The sequence below is a fragment of the Dendropsophus ebraccatus genome, chromosome 14 (assembly GCF_027789765.1).
Source record: "Dendropsophus ebraccatus isolate aDenEbr1 chromosome 14, aDenEbr1.pat, whole genome shotgun sequence".
Classification (NCBI taxonomy): Eukaryota; Metazoa; Chordata; class Amphibia; order Anura; family Hylidae; genus Dendropsophus; species Dendropsophus ebraccatus.
Window position 1 is genome coordinate 6,757,504 of NC_091467.1, and position 18,789 is coordinate 6,776,292.

General features: G+C 41.4%; 1 long non-coding RNA gene across 1 annotated transcript; it reads left to right on the forward strand.

Moving 5' to 3' along the window:
- Positions 1-4,737: 4,737 nt before the first annotated feature.
- LOC138771638 (uncharacterized) lies at positions 4,738-11,922 on the forward strand. The gene is made up of 2 exons (XR_011359667.1): positions 4,738-5,771; positions 10,932-11,922. It is a non-coding gene; the product is annotated as an uncharacterized lncRNA (long non-coding RNA).
- Positions 11,923-18,789: the final 6,867 nt, after the last annotated feature.

The window sequence follows — 18,789 nt, forward strand, 5'->3', positions numbered from 1 at the left end:
TTTTGCTGCTTTGGATATGAAATAAATCACAACGTTTGAATTCTAAGCTCTGCTGTGGGGAATTCCTTGCTATATTCAACGGGCTCCTGGTCAAAGCTGTCCCTGCTGGCACTCACCTATATACTGTGATAGATAGAGAGATATATATACAGTATATATATGAGACTGTGAACAAGCAGCGTGTACACAGGGGACTATAGCAGCTATATACAGTATATACTGGAGACTGTGAACCAGCAGTGTGTACCCAGAGGAATATAGCAGCTATATATATACTGGAGACTGTGAACCAGCAGCGTGTACCCAGAGGAATATAGCAGCTATATATATACTGGAGACTGTGAACCAGCAGCGTGTACCCAGAGGAATATAGCAGCTATATATATACTGGAGACTGTGAACCAGCAGCGTGTACACAGGGGACTATAGCAGCTATATACAGTTTATACTGGAGACTGTGAACCAGCAGCGTGTACCCAGAGGACTATAAACGAGCATGTGAGCCTTGTGCAGCCGCGTGTACACCAGAAAGTTGATGCACGGAGTACACTGGAGATTTTCCCCAGTACTTTGTACACTTGGGACATGCAGAGTATACACTGGTAATACTGGGTCTGTGTAATGTCCCGTACAGCACTGTGTATGTCGGACTCTTCCCCAGCACGGTGTTTGCTATTATCACTGATCAGGGCTTGCTGCACTTCATCACTTTTTATCATATTTTATTCATCTTTAATATTTTTTTTTAATTATATTTTATTCATCTGCTAAATTTTTCCCTGCTGTGGGAAATAAATGTACAAGTGTGAACCTGTGTGTAATGTGTGATCATCTTCTGTGCTATCCCTGCTGGTCTTTCAGGACCCCCAACCGTAGTATTATATAATTAGTACATAATACATCTATACAATGAGCAAATAATAGCACTATACACTAACCGCATAATACCTGTATACAGTGACCACATAATATCTCTATATAATGACCACATAATACCTCTATATAATGACCACAAAATACCTCTATATAATGACCACAAAATACCTCTATATAATGACCACAAAATACCTCTATATAATGACCACAAAATACCTCTATATAATGACCACAAAATACCTCTATATAATGACCACATAATACCTCTATATAATGACCACATAATACCTCTATATAATGACCACATAATACCTCTATATAATGACCACAAAATACCTCTATATAATGACCGCATAATACCTCTATATAATGACCACAAAATACCTCTATATAATGACCGCATAATACCTCTATACAATGACCACATAATACCTCTATACAATGACCACATAATACCTCTATACAATGACCGCATAATACCTCTATACAATGACCGCATAATACCTCTATATAATGACCGCATAATACCTCTATATAATGACCGCATAATACCTCTATATAATGACCGCATAATACCTCTATATAATGACCGCATAATACCTCTATACAATGACCACATAATACCTCTATACAATGACCACATAATACCTGTATACAGTGACCACATAATACCTCTATACAATGACCACATAATACCTCTATACAATGACCACATAATACCTCTATACAATGACCACATAATACCTCTATACAATGACCACATAATACCTCTATACAATGACCACATAATACCTCTATACAATGACCACATAATACCTCTATACAATGACCACATAATACCTCTATACAATGACCACATAATACCTCTATACAATGACCACATAATACCTCTATACAATGACCACATAATACCTCTATACAATGACCACATAATACCTCTATACAATGACCACATAATACCTCTATATAATGACCACATAATACCTCTATATAATGACCACATAATACCTCTATATAATGACCACATAATACCTCTATATAATGACCACATAATACCTCTAAACAATGACTGCATAATATCACTATACAGTGACCACATAATACCTGTATACAGTAACCACATATTACCTGTATACAGTGACCACATAATACCTGTATACAGTGACCACATAATACCTGTATACAGTAACCACATAATACCTGTATACAGTGACCACATAATACCTGTATACAGTGACCACATAATACCTGTATACAGTGACCACATAATACCTGTATACAGTGACGGCATAATACCACTATACAGTGACCACATAATAGCACTATACAGTGACCACATAATACCTGTATACAGTGACTGCATAATACCACTATACAGTGACCACATTATACCTGTATACAGTGACTGCATAATACCACTATACAGTGACCACATTATACCTGTATACAGTGACGGCATAATACCACTATACAGTGACCACATAATACCACTATACAGGGACCACATAATACCTGTATACAGTGATGGCATAATACCACTATACCGGTTGTGAAGGTATATGGCTGGACAGTTAACAGTATACATACACACACACACACACAACTACAATGACTTCAACACACATAGCCATACAAATATAAATAAATAAATAAATAAATATATATATATATAATTTATATACACACACATACATACATACACACATACACAAGAAATAAAAATAATACATTCCTTCTCATTACATCAATAAGACACTTTAATATTCTGAAATAAACCCATCCGGTTACAACAGTGACCACATAATACCTGTATACAGTGACCGCATAACACCACTATACAGTAACCGCATAACACCACTATACAGTGACCACATAATACCACTATACAGTGACCACATAATACCTGTATACAGTGACCGCATAACACCACTATACAGTGACCACATAATACCTGTATACAGTGACCACATAATACCTGTATACAGTGACCGCATAACACCACTATACAGTGACCACATAATACCTGTATACAGTGACCGCATAACACCACTATACAGTGACCACATAATACCTGTATACAGTGACCGCATAACACCACTATACAGTGACCGCATAACACCACTATACAGTGACCGCATAACACCACTATACAGTGACCACATAATACCACTATACAGTGACCACATAATACCTGTATACAGTGACTGCATAACACCACTATACAGTGACCAAATAATTATAAACTGCTCAAAAAATACAGGGACCCCTCAGATAACCCCTCCTAGATGTGACTGATATATATTTATACCCCTCCTAGTTGTGACTGAGATTATATATATATATATATATATATATATATATACACACACTACTGTTCAAAAGTTTGGGGTCACATTAAAATGTCCTTATTTTTGAAGGAAAAGCGCTGTACTTTGATTGATGATTAGAAAACCCTTGTGCAATCATGTTCACACATCTGAAAACAGTCTAGCTCGTTACAGAAGCTACAAAACTGACCTTCCTTTGAGCAGATTGTGTTTCTGGAGCATCACATTTGTGGGGTCAATTAAACGCTCAAAATGGCCAGAAAAAGAGAACTTTCATCTGAAACTCGACAGTCTATTCTTGTTCTTAGATATGAAGGCTATTCCATGCGAAAAATTGCTAAGAAATTGAAGATTTCCTGCAACAGTGTGTACTACACCCTTCAGAGGACAGCACAAACGGGCTCTAACCAGAGTAGAAAAAGAAGTGGGAGGCCGCGTTGCACAACTAAGCAAGAAGATAAGCACATTAGAGTCTCTAGTTTGAGAAACAGACGCCTCACAGGTCCCCAACTGGGATCTTCATTAAATAGTACCCGCAAAACACCAGGGTCACCATCTACAGGGAAGAGGCGGCTGCGGGATTTTGGGCTTCAGGGCAGAGTGGCAAAGAAAAAGCCGTATCTGAGACTGGCCAATAAAAGAAAAAGATTAAGATGGGCAAAAGAACACAGAGATTGGGCAGAGGAAGACTGGAAAAAAGTGTTGTGGACGGATGAATCCAAGTTTGAGGTGTTTGGATGACAAAGAAGAACGTTTGTGAGACGCAGAAGAAATGAGAAGATGCTGGAAGAATGCCTGACGCCATCTGTTATACATGGTGGAGGTCATGTGATGGTCTGGGGTTGGTGCTGGTAAGGTGGGAGATTTGTACAGGGTAAAAGGGATTGTGAATAAGGAAGGCCATCACTCTGCACCGCCATGCCATACCCAGTGGACAGCGCTTGGTTGGAGCCAATTTCATCCTACAACAGGACAATGACCCTAAACACCTCCAAATTGTGCAAGAACTATTTCCAGCAGAAGCAGCAGCTGGTATTCTATCATAGGTAATGGAGTGGCCAGCGCAGTCACCAGATCACCACCCCATTGTGGGAGCAGCTGGACCGTATGGTACGCCAGAAGTGCCCATCCAACCAATCCAACTTGTGGGAGCTGCTTCTAGAAGCGTGGGGGGCAATTTCTCCAGCTTACCCCAACAGATTAATAGCTAGAATGCCAAAGGTGTGCAATGCTGGAATTGCTGCAAAAGGAGGATTCTGGGACGGAAGCAAAGTGTGATGTAAGAACAATGTTATTTCACATACAAATCAGTATTTCTAACCTTGTCAATGTCTTGTCTCTATTTTCTATTCATTTCACAAACACAAAATTGTTTGGGCGACCCCAAACTTTTGAACGGTAGTGTGTGTGTGTGTGTATATATATATATATATATATATATATATATATATATATATATATATATACATACACCCCTCCTAGATGTAACAGATACATATACCCCTCCTAGATGTGACTAATATATATATTGAGAGGAATGAGTTAATCCATCCAAAGTTTGAAAGAAAAATAAATCCTTTTCCATCCAAAGTTTGAAAGAAACAATAAGACTTTTTCTCATGGAACTTTCACTGAACTTGTTCAAGGATATACAGCTGGTTTCGAGATTATGGAACTCTCCTATGTGACTGAACCTGTTCCCAGCAGATAATAAACCTGTTCCCAGCAGATAATAAATGTTATTCTATAATTCTCATAAGCAGATAACAAATGTTTTTTAGCATCCTTATGTATGTATCAACATCCTTATGTAAACAATTTTAATTGAACATTTAATACCATATCTGTCAAAATATATCCGTAGTTATTAGTTTTTTGAAGTTGACGACGTATATAGTGTATGACTTTGCATTTTACATTCATATCCATTGGTTTTTTTCGGTATAAACAAAGGTGGGTTCTCAGAGATAGTTGGAACATTGCTTACCTTAGAAAACTTCTGATATGACACTAGAAAGAATGTTTTGTCTCAAGAACTATTTCCCTCAGAGACATGTTTATCAGTGTTCAAGGACATTCTCAGAGGAAAGTTGCCTGTCTGTTACAGTGGGAATAATGTGAAAGTATCACTGCACAGAATGTGTTATTCTAACCTTTTTGAATAATAATAATGGATACTAATATAGATGCTATTGCGCATGACTGAATATCTAAATCACTAGCACCGCCTCATCTATGTCTTATTAGCATTTGTTACCACCCTATATTTTATCTGTCTATAAAATGTGATCACCATAATAAAACTGGGCCCATTTACACCAGACTTGTTTGCAAGATACGTTGTCTGTGTCTTCATTCTAAGTGCATGGTGTGGGAGAGGGGATCCGGACCCATTCTCCAACTTAATTAGGAGACAGCCAACAACAGCAGGCCTTCTTTGGGAAGGCACCTCGACATTATTGGCGCCCTTTGAACAGGGACACGCCCATTACATCGGGAGATCGGATGACCTGCACTGCTGTACCAGGGGAGAGAAAGGTGAACAAGGAGACCACAAAACCTGGCCAGGTAAGAGTAAAAAATTTGTTTACTCTTTTCTGTGCTCTCCTCCTTCACATCTTTTCTCACCTACCTCTGCAGAGTAAGTTATCAAAGTGAACTCACGATAGGCGTGTCAATTTGAACTTTGTTCTCCTCTTGTTGGCTGTTCTATGTCTGTTTGTCCTAGCCTGTGAGGGTTAGTATATAGTAGGCGAAGAATTGCTCATTCAGGCTAAAACTGTTACCCAGAGCCCGGCCGTGGTTGTCACACAGATCCTCATAAACACGGAGCGTTGTGCGGTGGGAACAGTGCCAGTGCTAAAACCACTTTGGAATGAGCCTAGTAGCCTAACTATACAAGGACGCTGGACAGTGGTCTGGTTGTTTCCAAGGGAAAGATCTGTGATATGCCTATTACTGTCCTCTGTATACTTGGGGTAACTTGTTTTGCAATCTACATAGCAGCAAGAGTGTATTTCAACATAAGAGAAGGAAGCCCTGAACCGTGGAATATTCTAAGTCCCAGCTTTTGGTAGTGATCCGTGGTCATAAGTGTACAGGACACAAGAAAGAAAATCATCAGTTGATCATTCTGGGTGCCTCCTGTTATACGATCACGAAGTAATTGATCCGTGGTCACAAGTGTACAGGACACAAGAAAGAAAATCATCAGTTGATCATTCTGGGTGCCTCCTGTTATACGATCACGAAGTAATTGATCCGTGGTCACAAGTGTACAGGACACAAGAAAGAAAATCATCAGTTGATCATTCTGGGTGCCTCCTGTTATACGATCACGAAGTAATATAAAATGGGACACACAGAATTAAAAGGGGTTTCTGCAACCCACATAGTGACCTGCCGATATGGCAAAGAACAAGCAAAAAGGGGTTTCTGCAACCCACATAGTGACCTGCCGATATGGCAAAGAACAAGAGAAAAAGGGCAAAAGCAATGTTGAAATATTTTAACATCCAACACGATGCTGTTTTTAACCCCAATACTTGGACTAAAGTCCAAGAAACAAGGGGAGGATTAATAATTGATAATGGGTGGACATGTCATGTGCTGGTTACCAGCAATATCTAGATAAGACAGAATATTGTAGTGTGTGTGGCAGACCCAAGCCACATCATTATGTTACACCATTGTACCCAGTTTATATCTGTATACAAACCCCAGATCCTGCGAAAAGCCAACCTACCTCCAATGGTGGCGTATAGACCCTTTGTTCTGCAGGAATCTTCCCTTTGGTCGGCTGTTGAAGTAGTTACTTTGATTTAAAGTGCCCCTTACCTGATAGTAAGACCAATGCCTTTTGTGGAGGTAGCAGCCTAACCTCAAATAGTGTACATTGCCATGTAAGTGTCTAAGTACAAAGCCACGTACTCAGACAAGGAGAACAGTCCAGCTCATTGCTAGATACAGTACTGAGAGAGCTGAATAGGTTAATTAATGCTGCGTAGTGAAGCAGCATACAAAGTACATAATGTGTGTTATTTGTTATGTTTTGTACAAGGCCATCAACCAGCTCTGAGGGCTGCAGATCACATGCAAGCAGCATTAGGAAAAAAAAAGAATCAGAGCTGTTAGTGTAATGTAATGTACGCTCCTACATTATATACGGTTGTATTTCAGCCAGTCTTACTAAGCTGGTGTTCCGCTTTGGAAGTATGTTACGTGTTACAAAATGTTGATCATTTTCTGTTGTCCCGACCGTGGAACATTTGCTTATTTAGCTACGCCACTTTTCTGTAATCAGCCCTCAAAGATGGCGACGGAAAGCCAACCACTCCCACATATCATCCACGTCTGTATTATAATTGTGACGTCTCAAAACCATGCCCTAAGCCAACACCCCTATATCCGGTTATCTAGTCCGGTGGCCATTTTAACTCCTGGCATTTCTGTCCTCCGCCCATACTGCTTAGTGTCACTGAGGGGGCGGGCACAGGATTCTCCGATAGAGTCTAACAACTGTTTTGCACATTTATTAATGAATATTATTACCTGATGGAGAAGAAAGTTAGACAAAGGTATATTGTAAGCAGATTTTCTTTAAGTGTGTGTCCCCAACGTATGATATTTCTAAGGAGTAGTAACTTACTACTGTAATATATATTTCTATGTAACTTTATTTAACAAGTGTTTTTATATATATATATATATATATATATATATATATATATATATATATATATATATGTGTACACATCTATCCTAATAAGTATGTGTGCCACTGTCCAAGGTTACAGTCTGGTGCATAAGAGCACAGCGCTGATATCTTCTGTAACTTCAAGGATGTTAGAAAAAAAACTTCCAAGAAGTTTTAACTATTGTATCTATGATTTCACTGCTCAAGGTTAGAAGTGAAGTGAGGTTACAGAGTGTTCTGTTTACTGATAAGAGCAGCGGATTGAAGGAATATTCATTTCAGCTGATTTATTTACTTTTTTTAATCAAAAGAAGTTTAATATGGGACGAGTGTACAGAGTTTGATTATTTTTTTAATGTTTTTATTTTTAGGGTTAACAGTTTTGTGATGATTATGGCAGACTAGCTCATGAATATATATGTATTGTTTTATCCCTAGTAAAGCCAAACCCATATCCATGGCTCCAGTCTGCACTCCTTATGCCCCCCAATATATATATATATTTTGTGTATGGAAATGGGAGCAGCCCATTTTGATGGAGTAGTTAATTTTGATATTTTAAATTGTGAAAGATGAAAATGTAATTGAAAGCTCAAATATTAATGAAAGTTTAAAAGTTTTCATTGTAGATTATCTCAGACTTTTCAAAGATGGATGACACAAGACGCAAGGATGTATGGTGACCGCCATGCAGAGTGACGTTCCACTGCAGAAACCGCTCCTGCCATAAGCTGGAGGTGAGGACAATCACTGAGACATGTAGGATGGTTGAAGGTAACTGTGCAGATGTCTATATGAAGCCCACCATTATGGGTTAATTGGCAAATTAGAGATTTGTTTGGTCCCTGGGCTTACCAAAAACACTTGAAAAAAAACCAAAAACTGTGTAATGTGAAGAAAAGCTGCCATAGAGCGGCTGACGCAACGTTCACGCAGACAAACCCTGATGCCAAAAAGGGTGATGGATGAAGCTGGTGATGCGGTGGTTTCTGTGCTCTTCCCAAGGTAACAGCGTACAAAGCGTACAAGGGAATGGGGAGATGTTTCCAGTCTCTTCCTGAGGTAACCGTACATAGTGTACAGGTGGAGGAGGAGAGGTGGATCTGTTTGTTTTTAAGTCTTTTCCAGAGACAATCAGCAACAAGCTGTGAGACCAGCGGATGGAGAGGAGGTACAGGGTAAAGATGGCAGTCAGACAGTAAGTAAGTAACTGTGTTTGCCGCCTGCCTTGTATCCCACTGTAAGTTGTCTGACAAAACCAGCAGAAGGAAGCCATGTGTAATGTGGTGTAGTATCCTCACATTGGGCGGCCCAGGGGACAACAAATATAGCAGAGAGGGTTGTGTACGGCTGTATTGTCTACACCTGCCATAACCTACTGTAAGTAACACGGTAAAGTGCCTGTCTGCATAGTCTGTCATCTTCCTGCCTGTTTCAGGGAATGTAAGTGGACGTCATCTACCTGCCACAGGTGGTCTATATAGGTATGTCCTTGTCTGTATTGGTGTCTTCTTTACAGGTCAAGCCAAAACTATGGGAGACGACAAAGCCAATGTCTGAGGTGATACTAGTGGCCTTAAAAGAAGCGATATAACTGAGGCCAAGAGTGTAAAGAGGCCTGTCAGTCAAAAGATGGGTTTAAGGATAAAGGATCCATACCAATGCTACTATTACAAAAAGGATCATATGATATATTATTCTCATAAAAAGGCTTTGAAACCTTAGGTGATGTATCGTTTACACTTTGCTTTATTTCTATGGTGGTTATTTTATGTGTAATATGTGATGATCTCAGTGAAACAAGAGACAATTCAGTAGGATCCAAATATTATATCGGTAATAAGCGCCGAGTTACTTCATATTATTGGTGTATGTATTATACTATATGATTATGTACAGGAAGAGATGTGACCATGCGACCAGTCATTAGTCCTGTGTGATCTAATCATAAAGATCTTTTCTAGGTACAAAATGAAGTAAAAAGACTAAAAAGAAGTGGAAATTTTGAGAATCCCGTACTGAAGATTGTGAATTCACTATCTGGTTATTATAAGTGAATCTAGTGGTTACATAGTAGGTCACATTGTGGAGATTTTATTGCATTTACCTGTTGTGCTGTTTTTAGTTTATGTGTCAATCAACTTTTTATTTTAATTTTGCCATGAGATAAGATTTGCTCACATCTAAACTTTCCTTTTTCAGAAACTTTTTAAAGTCCTTGTTATAGAGTCACGTCTGTTATATACAGTGATAAGACAATAAGGTTTGGTTATTTTGATAAAATCCGGAGAGGTATTTGTCATATATATATATATGTTATTTTGGGTATTGATAATAAGCTTTTATTTGTTTTGTTGTAACTAAGCTGTATATTTATGTATACTGTACAGACTCACTCATTGTTTAGTATTTTCTTTCGGTTATTGCAGACCTACCTATCTCATCTGCTGTAAGTTTGTTCCGCCATCTATAACTTTCAACAAATTTTTTAGTACTTTATTTCTGTATCTTATGGTGATGCAAACTTGGGACAAATTAGTTGGAGCCACAGACTATTTAGATGATCAGATATTTGACATACTGGATATACTTAACACCTCAGTAGCAGTACAGAGGCAACTTATGGTAGTTACTAACCAGCACACTGTGGTGCTTGATTTTCTGACTGCTGCTCAAGGGGGGATGTGTCAGGTAGTTGGCCCTACATGTTGTCATTATGTAAATGATCAGGGAATAGTGCAAATCACAGCAGGACTGGATAAAATTGCACAACTAAGGAAAAAACATGATGAGATGATTCTGTCAGACCAGGATAAATGGTGGTCAGGGGCATTAGCTAGCTTAAATCCTGCAAATTGGTTCAATGGTATGGGAGGATGGTTCATGGGAATACTACAAACAATTTTTCAGATCATGTTGTTTCTTTTATTGGTCTATTGTATAATCAAAGGATTATGCTGTTGTTGTCAGAAAGTTACAAAGACTAAATCTTATACTATATAAGTAATGATGTTTGTTTCTTTTCCTTCTAGATTGGCGTTATGATGAGGAAATTTCTTGGAGGAGGATATGCCCATGTGGCTCTAGGTGATGGTGTTGGACCCAGAAGCATCCGCACCCTGACAACCCTCGCCGGTCAGAGAGTGTTTAGGGTGCATACTGGGATTTAATCCTGTCCAGGACCCAGATTTCTTCATCATCGCCAAAAAGGGGGGACACTGAGAGGAATGAGTTAATCCATCCAAAGTTTGAAAGAAAAATAAATCCTTTTCCATCCAAAGTTTGAAAGAAACAATAAGACTTTTTCTCATGGAACTTTCACTGAACTTGTTCAAGGATATACAGCTGGTTTCGAGATTATGGAACTCTCCTATGTGACTGAACCTGTTCCCAGCAGATAATAAACCTGTTCCCAGCAGATAATAAATGTTATTCTATAATTCTCATAAGCAGATAACAAATGTTTTTTAGCATCCTTATGTATGTATCAACATCCTTATGTAAACAATTTTAATTGAACATTTAATACCATATCTGTCAAAATATATCCGTAGTTATTAGTTTTTTGAAGTTGACGACGTATATAGTGTATGACTTTGCATTTTACATTCATATCCATTGGTTTTTTCTGTATAAATAAAGGTGGGTTCTCAGAGATAGTTGGAACATTGCTTACCTTAGAAAACTTCTGATATGACACTAGAAAGAATGTTTTGTCTCAAGAACTATTTCCCTCAGAGACATGTTTATCAGTGTTCAAGGACATTCTCAGAGGAAAGTTGCCTGTCTGTTACAGTGGGAATAATGTGAAAGTATCATTGCACAGAATGTGTTATTCTAACCTTTTTGAATAATAATAATGGATACTAATATAGATGCTATTGCGCATGACTGAATATCTAAATCACTAGCACCGCCTCATCTATGTCTTATTAGCATTTGTTACCACCCTATATTTTATCTGTCTATAAAATGTGATCACCATAATAAAACTGGGCCCATTTACACCAGACTTGTTTGCAAGATACGTTGTCTGTGTCTTCATTCTAAGTGCATGGTGTGGGAGAGGGGATCCGGACCCATTCTCCAACTTAATTAGGAGACAGCCAACAACAGCAGGCCTTCTTTGGGAAGGCACCTCGACAATATATATACCCCCCATCTAGATGTGACTAATATATAAATGTCAAGAAAGAGAAAAGAGAAGTACTGAACCAGCACACCCAAAATAATTAATCAAAAATATGTTTATTAGAGTACAGACACAAAACATAAAAACACTTAAAAACATGTAAACATAGTGCACGCCACAGTAAGCTGCACTGGAACCACTGTCCACAAGATGGCAGTAATGAACTGCCTCAATCCCATAAATAAGGGAAGCCAATATAATAACCACTGTATGTAGAGGCAAAGTGCAGATAGTGCATAATAATGTGTCAAAAGTGCATGATAAACTGACACTTTCCTCTACAGACAGAAAAAACAGGCCCAGGTACAAAATATTAAATGGTAAAAAAAAGACTAATCTATACAACCTGTACCGCGGCCAATATGAAATGGACAGATGGAGGAGAACTGCCCAACGCGTTGCGTCGCACAATGCGACTTCGTCAGGGACCTATATACCTATATATATATATATATATATATCCCCCTCCTAGATGTGACTGATGTTAAAGGGGTAGTGCGGCGGTAAAAAATTATTCACAGAATAACACACATTACAAAGTTATACAACTTTGTAATGTATGTTATGTCTGTGAATGGCCCCCTTCCCCGTGTCCCACCACCCCCACCCGTGTACCCGGAAGTGTAGTGCTTTATACATACCTGATCCGTGCCGACACGCGTCCGCCATCTTGTGCCAAACGTCATCTTCGGCCAGCCGGCTGAGCAGCTGATGACACAGCCAGCACTCGGGAAGATCGAAGGTGTTCGGGCCGGCCGAAGATGACGTTTGGCACAAGATGACGGACGCGTGTCGGCACGGATCAGGTATGTATAAAGCACTACACTTCCGGGTACACGGGTGGGGGTGGTGGGACACGGGGAAGGGGGCCATTCACAGACATAACATACATTACAAAGTTGTATAACTTTGTAATGTGTGTTATTCTGTGAATAATTTTTTACCGCCGCACTACCCCTTTAACATTTTGGGGGAGATTTATCAAAGGGTGTGTGGTGACTGGTGCAAACTACCCACAGCAACCAATCACAGCTCAGCTTTAGGCAGTGCTGAAAGGAAAGCTGAGCTGTCACCAGACTGTCACCAGTCTAAATTTTACACCCTTTGATAAATCTCCCCCAAAATGATAGCATCAAAACAGATGGGGTGTTCTCCGCCCCTATGAGCTCATAGGACGAAGGAATTATAATAAAATCAGACCTGTAACTCCACCCCCTGGAGGCTATATCTCGGCGTCAGACCACCTTTACCTCAGTTAATTTTAAAGTAGTCAATAGGGAGGGACTCTTGTGATGCAAATAGGACTCAGGGAAAACACATTAACATAATAAAAATCTTAACTTCCCTTACATCCTATTAGCCTCACAACAGATGGGGATCTAGCAAGAAATACCCCCACTGGGAGGGCACTCTGTAGATACAGCGCTCAACACCGATCTAGCGAACTCAGTTCGCCTTGTCTAGACGGTAGTGTTTGACGAACATCAAAGCAGAAGTCCAAGTTGCGTATAAGCATATATTTTTAATGGGAACCGAGCACCTCTCGGCCCAGGATGTGGATACTGCTCTTGCAGAATGAGCTTTCAAGAACTCTGGTGGCTGGAGTCCTTCCAGGTCGTAACAAGTTCTTATACAGTTCGTTTTCCACCATAGACAGAAGGCTTGGAGGCCTTTTTGCCTTTGAATTTCCCGTGAAACAGGATAGGTAGATTTTCTTCCTTCCTACATTTCATCACCCTAGAAAGGTATGTTCGAAGAGCTCGAACAACGTCAAGTGAGAAAAAATCCTGTTCCTCTTCCGATGGAGGAGAAAAAAACGGTAGAAGAATTGATTGGTTTAAGTTCATCTGTGAAGGTACCTTGGGTCTAAAAGATGGTAAGTATCTTAGAATAACTTTGTCAGCAAAGAAAGATACATATGGCTCTGCCGAGCCTAGGGCCTGTAATTCTCCGACTCTCTTGGCAGATGTGATCGCTAGTAAGAGTACCACCTTCATAGTGAGGAACTTAAGTTCTGCGTCTTGTAAAGGCTCAAAGGGTTCCAGTCAGAGGCGTTTGAGAACTAGGCTGAGATCCCAAGCAGAGACAGGTTTGACCAACGGGGGTCTGAACGAGTAGCAATTTCCGACCTAGAAATCCAGACATGGCCGCCATGTGTACCCTTAGGGAACTAGGTCCAAGGCCCCTGTCAAACCCATCCTGCAGGAAGTCCAATATCTCTAGTACTGAGGGAGAGTCTAGATTAATACCTTTAGGAGTAGCCCGGCGCTGAAATATCCTTTTTATCCTCTCATAGGATACGTTGGTCGCCTCACACCTAGAGTGAGAGAGCGTCTCAAACACTCTTTGAGATAACCTGCTGGTTCTCAATAGGGGCCTATTAGTCTCCAGGCTGTCAGATTAAACAACGTCAAGTTGTTGCAGAGATGCTTGTTCTGGGAGAGAAAGTCCTGATGCAGCAGTATTTTCCAGAAGTCCCCTTTGCTTATGTTCCAGAGGACAGAGAACCACACTCTCTTCAGCCAGAAGGGAATAATCGCAATTACTGACGCCTGGTCTCGCCTGATCTTTGCTAATACTCTCGGTATCATTGATACAGGCGGAAATATGTATGCCAGCTGGTACTCCCTAGGTAATGTCATTGCATCTATCACCACTGGGCTGTCGGCAGCGTATAGGAAACAGAAGTTCTGGAGTTTGGCATTGGTACGCGTCGCCATCAGGTTTACCTGGGGAGAACCCCACTTGTCCACCAATTGGTCCAAGATCTCCTTCTTCAAACTCCATTCCCCTAGTGAAATCCGCTAGAACATTCGGTTCCCCTTTGATATGGGTTGTGGATAACCCCGCTATTCTCCCCTCTGCCCAGTTGAAGATCCTCTCTACCTCCTTGAGGAGAGCTTGTGGTTTGGGGCCTCCTTGTTTGTTGATATAACAAACACACACAATTTTGTTCAGAGCAAAGGTCCAGAGCAAAATGACGTGGGGCTAGACCTATTGCTCTCAATTCTCTGGCATTGGAAGACAGAGATTGTTCCTGCGTCCAAACCCCTGAGACTTGAGGATCTTCCAGATAAGCCCCCCATCCTGTTCCAGATGCATCGGTGGTGAGGATTATCCACTGAGGCTCTTCTATCTGCAGCCCATTTTTTTATGCTGTTCCACCAATGAAGGGATCTTCTGCTGTGCACATATATGATGATCTTGTTGGCTAAGGTCTCTTGGGATCTGTCCCATGATTGTAAAAGTTCTGTTTAGCAGAGTGCGCATGTGCCAGAGGGCCCAAGGTACAGCATCCGCCATGGAGGAAAGGAGGCCTAAAAATCTCATAAATGTTCATATGGGGACCTGCCTTGGTTCTGAAAGAAATTGGCATCCTCAAAAAATTCTCATCTTCCTCTCTGGTGTTAGAAACAGCCTCATCTCTATTGTGTCCACTATAAATTCCAGAAACGTCTTGGACGTTGAAGGGGTGAGATCGGATTTCTTGTGATTGACAATCCACCCCAGTTGTTGGACGAACTGGAGTACTGTACGGACATCCGCGCTCAGGAGCTCTGCCATGCCTGCCATGATCAACCAGTCGTCCAAATAGGGTATTATCCTGATACCCTGGAGCCTGAGTTCCGCTACTACTGAGGACACCACTTTGGTGAACACAAAGGGAGCTGTGCTTATGCCAAAGGGTAACACTTTGAACCGTAGATGTTTCAGTTGTTCCTTGACATATACTGCGATCGGTAGGAATTTCCTGTGAGAAGGCCAAATTGGTATATGGAAATATGCGTCCTGCAGATCGAGAGATGCTAGGAATTCATGCCTGCGAAGGACAAACTGAACTGACCTTATGGTGTCAATCCGAAACTTTTTCTTTACAACGTACTGATTGAGGAAATGTAAATCGATTATTAACCTCTATTTGCCGGAGGGTTTGGGAACCAAACATACTGGCGAGTAAACTCCTTTTCCCCAGTCCTGTGGAGGAACCTCCTCCAATGCATGTTTGGAAATAAACAACTGGATCTCTTCTACCAGGACCTTTCCTCTCGGGGGTCCTGGCATCCGTGAAATTAAACCTCTCTGGGGGATATGGATCCAGAAAAAGGGAGTAACCCTCCTGAACTAAATTTAGGTCCCAGGGATCTTTTATCGCAGATACCCAGGCCTTGGCAAAAAAAGTTAGTCTACCTCCCACTGGAAGGTCCGAACCATCAGAAGTCTGACTTTTTGTGGTTCCCTTTGCCTGTTGGCGCGTGTTACTTTTCCTAGTGGCATAGGCTCCTCTCCCCCCTAGAAGAATGGCTTACCCTCTGAGGGGTTTTGCCTTTCTTATCCGAAAGGTCAAACATAAGCTAATCCAGCTCTGTGCTGAACAAACGGTCCGGAGAATATTACAGGTTACATAAAAAATACTTAAAAGAAACATGGCCGGTCCAGGGTCTCAACCATAAAGCTCTACGTCTTGCGGTTGTTAGGGACATGGACCTCCCAGCAAGTCTCATTTGCTGAGATAAGGCATTGTACAGGTAATCAATCCCCATATTTACCTGTTTAAACCTAAAGCTGAAATAGACACAGCCTCTTTGGCAGTAGCCGTTAAAGTGACTCTGTACCCACAAACTGACCCCCCAAACCCCTTGTACCTTCGAATAGCTACCTTTAATCCAAGATCTGTCCTGGGGTCCGTTCGGCAGGGGATGCAGTTACTGTTTTAACAATTTTTAATCCTACAGCGCTGTGTCTAACGGCCGGGGCTTACATTTGTATATGCATTAGGCTGGCACACCTCTCCTCCCCTCCTCAGCATTAGGAATTTACTGCTGTTTCAGCTTTGCACAGGTGTCTTAATGATCCAGCCCATGTTCATTATGCACAAAGCTGGGGAATAGGAAGCAATCTGCCTGGAGCATTCCTAATCATGAGGAGGGTGGGGAGGAGGGAAGAAGAGGTTGTGCCAGCCTAATGCATATACTAATGTAAGCCCCGGCCGTTAGACACAGGGCTGCAAGTTTAAAAGTTGTTTTTAAAACAATAACTGCATCACCTGCCGAATGGACCCCAGGACAGATCTTGGATTAAAAGCAGCTATCTGAAGGTACAAGCGGTTTGGGGGGGACAGATTGTGGGTACAGAGTCACTTTAAGTATGCTCTCTTTAGAGAAGCCTCCAAACGACGATCCATCAGATCCTTTAGGCTAGAGCCGTCGTCTGCTGGAACTAAGGTTCTTTTGGACAGCTTGGCAACTGCTACATCCACCTTCGGCGCAGGCATCCGATCCTTAGATTTCTCTTCCACCAAGGTATATAAGCTTTCTCCGGCTTCTGACACTCAACCTTCATCATGTCCAACACAGAGTCATCCACGTCCAACCCTCTACGACCTCTGGTAGTGGTCTGTCATCATCTTCCTCCGGCTGGTTCTGTACTCTGACAGCTCTGATTAGCTTGGCTATTTTGTCTGTAGGTAAATAAGACCTTACTGTATCCAAATCCTCATCTTCATCGGGAGATGTAGCACCCACTTCATCAATAACCCTATAGCCATTCTATACAGGATACTCCTGCATGGGGGAATCTTCCCTCCTGAGTCTTAGCTACAATCCCTGGCTGAAGAAGGGACTCCTTAAGGTCGCTGAAGGCTTGGTTAAGGCCTAGAGGTTAGAATATAATTAGTATAGGCTACTATCTGGAATTAGGGAGAGCACATGGACAAGGATTACCACTGACAGCCTATTCCATATAGTCTGTTTAATTCAAACAACCACATCGTAGATAACTCAAACAACCACATCGTAGATAACTCAAACAACCACATCGTGGATTCATTCTAATGGAGCCGCGTTATACAGGGAAGGGAATTCCCTCCCACTGAGGGCGGGCCGGCCTACCTCCAGTGCTTGAGCACCGGCCAGTTCTGGTGCATAGAACGACGCCGTGCACAGGAACCGGGCTGCGGTCCAAAAAACGGACCGCGGAACTGGCTTTCCTGTGACGGCGCCATTCGATCAGTGGGTTCAAATTTAAGAAGATGTACCTGGTGGTACATGCTCTTTAAGTGTTCCCATTTTTTTTTGAGCAGTGTATATAACTATATATGGCGGCTATAGCTATTAACCATTTGTTGGCAGACATCTGGTTTATCTGTTTCTGGAAAAGCTGGGTGGCATCCTGTACGTCCATTACATATCCCGCCCTGGCTGCACCCAAGCTTTCCTAACATCCTGCCGTCTCTGTGGTGATACGCACTGTGCCTATAAGTGGGTAGGAAAGCTGGGTGGCATCCTGCCTGCCTCTGTGGTGATACGCACTGTGCCTATAAGCAAGTAGGAAAGCTGGGTGGCATCCTGTCCGCCTCAGTGGTGATACGCACTATTCACATTAATGGGCAGTAAAGCTGGGTGGCATCCTGCCCGCCTCTGTGGTGATAGGCACTGTGCCCATCAGGGGGTAGTAAAGCTGGGTGGCAGCCTGCACATCTGATATAAGACAGTGAGTCACGTACTGCTGATTTATCAGGGGAAATGATGTATACTGGTGGGTGGCATCACCCGTCAGCTGGCACGGATCCCTACTGAAATGTCACATGAGATAACACCCATCTGATTTGTGCAGAACATTGTGGCACACACTGTGTATGGCGGCACGGGAGGTCCCAGAATGTGAGGGTACACAAGTGGCATAAATATGATGTCCTATAA